Genomic DNA, 2,312 nt, shown 5'->3' on the forward strand with positions numbered 1-2,312 from the left:
ATAAAATAAAAGAACAAATAAGAAAAAATCAATCATAAATTATTAGCTTTTTATTTACAATAAATTAATAAATGGAGTGGCTATTTTATCCTCTTTTCAGCTCAATATTTGAAGTCACAACAATCTCGTGCCAAGAAGGGCATGGTGGTGGCAATTGTAATGTCCTCTGTTTTTTTGATCGGCAAAATAAGGATTTATTGATGATTAAGCAAGATACAATCCACAATACATCAACAAATCAGGGGAGTGCACTATGCACTTGTCCTCTGTTGCAGCTTTGTTTCTAGTAATCTGCTTACTTTCTTGGTTGGTGATGAGGAAGAGAAAAGGTAATAAAAACAACATTAATCTTCTATCATTATTCGTTTTCAAATTTTGTAGCATGAAAAATCATATGTGGTAATCAAATCTAATGTCAGTGATTTAAGACTATATTTGAATTTTGAATTTATATAAGATTTTAGTTGAGTTGTGAGACAGGAAAAAGACGACAGAACAACTTGTTATTTAGTCCCAATAGTTCAGCATCCTTTACAACCACCCAAATAGAAAATCAGTTTGATGCAAGTGGAACAAATGCAGAATTACCACTTTTTGATCTAACCACCATTGTCGTCGCCACTGACAACTTTTCTTCCTCGAACAAGTTCGGTCAAGGTGGCTTTGGAATAGTGTATAAGGTAAGACACCGTTTGGAGGTGAAAATTATCTAAAAATTGTGGTTTATTTGTATTTAGAGAGTAAATAAGTTAATTGTTCATTGATTTCAAGGTCGCGGTTACATAATGGACAAGAAATAACACTCAAAAGGTTAGTGAAAAATTCAGGCCAAGGGGTGGAGGAATTCAAGAATGAAGTTACACTTATTGCTAAACTCCAACATAGAAATTTAGTGAGACTATTGGGATGTTGCACTCAACAAGACGAGAATGTTGATCTATGAATATCTACCAAACAAAGGCTTAGACTCTTTCATCTTTGGTATGCTTAATTTTTTGATTTGAGTTCATTTGTTTTTTATCACTGAAATTTATGTAAAAATATAGGAGTACCTTCGATTTGTTGATAGAATTGACTTTTAACTTTGGCCTAGATAAAACAAAAGGCTCATCTCTAGAGTGGAGAAAGTGCTTCGAGATCATTTTGGGAATCGCTCGTGGGATGATATAGCTTCACCAAGACTCTAGACTAAGAATAATTCATAGGGATCTAAAAGCAAGTAATGTGTTACTCGACCCTTCAATGAACCCCAAAATATTAGACTTTGGTATGGCTAAAATATTTGGAGCGGACTAGATTGAAGCTAACACAAATAGGGTGGTTGGAACATAGTAAGTATCGCTTATACATTCATGTGTGGAGCGAGAGAAATGTGCAATAAAGGCATTAAATTCTAATTATTGTTTGATGTTGTAATTGCAGTGGTTATATGTCACCAGAGTATGCAATGAAAGGATTATTTTCAATAAAATTAGACGTTTTTAGTTTTGGAGTTTTATTACTGGAGATCGTTAGTGGCAAAAAGAACAACAGTTATAATCAAGACAATTTTGTGAATTTAATTGGACATGTAAGTAAATCAATGTATTATTAATGGAAAATCCTATAGCTGCAATAGAATGGAGGATTTTCCATTACCTAGAAAATTGTTGTTTGATTAATCACCCAAAGATTATGTTATACATTGTTTCAGGTTTGGAACTTATGGAGAGAAGAAAAAGCCGTAGATATAGTTGATTCATCGTTAGCTGAGTCATGTTCAAGTGAAGAAGTCTTGAGATGCATTCACATTGGTCTCTCGTGCGTGCAAGAATTTACCACTGATCGGCCAACTATGTCAAATGTTGCTTTCATGTTGTGTAACGAAACAACCTTGCCTCCTCCTAAGCAACCGGCATTCATCTTTAACAGACATGGCAGTTCATCTATAAATGATCTTACATTTACTACAATTCAAGCTTGATGAATGCTCTCACTATACACTAATATTTTGCACTTAATGCACAGTATTCTTACTTCCTTTTGTAGCATAATTAAATGCATCTAACTTATGCATGCTATCACCAGTGTTTCAGAGTAATTGTAATTATTTTAGTAGTTACACCATCTATTTATCTTGGAGGAGGCCACATATAATATTAACAGTGATCACTAGAACAAATTATTACCGATTTTGAAGTCATTGTTATTTTATAGCCTTTAAGGCTTTGTTTGGATTTTAGATTTGAGTAGAGATTTTGGTTGGTTGGTTGGTTGGTTGGGGAGAAGAAGGGGAAAAGTAGGGGAAAAAATTAGAGGTGACAAACTCAATC

The 2,312-nt window shown here is 33.7% G+C and overlaps 1 pseudogene; it reads left to right on the top strand.

Moving 5' to 3' along the window:
* Positions 1-253: 253 nt before the first annotated feature.
* On the top strand, positions 254-1,963 carry LOC145799900 (G-type lectin S-receptor-like serine/threonine-protein kinase At1g11410; annotated as a pseudogene).
* The last annotated feature ends 349 nt before the right edge of the window (positions 1,964-2,312 follow it).

This window comes from Camellia sinensis, chromosome 9 (genome assembly GCF_055761805.1).
Source record: "Camellia sinensis isolate YWXY chromosome 9, ASM5576180v1, whole genome shotgun sequence".
Classification (NCBI taxonomy): domain Eukaryota; kingdom Viridiplantae; phylum Streptophyta; class Magnoliopsida; order Ericales; family Theaceae; genus Camellia; species Camellia sinensis.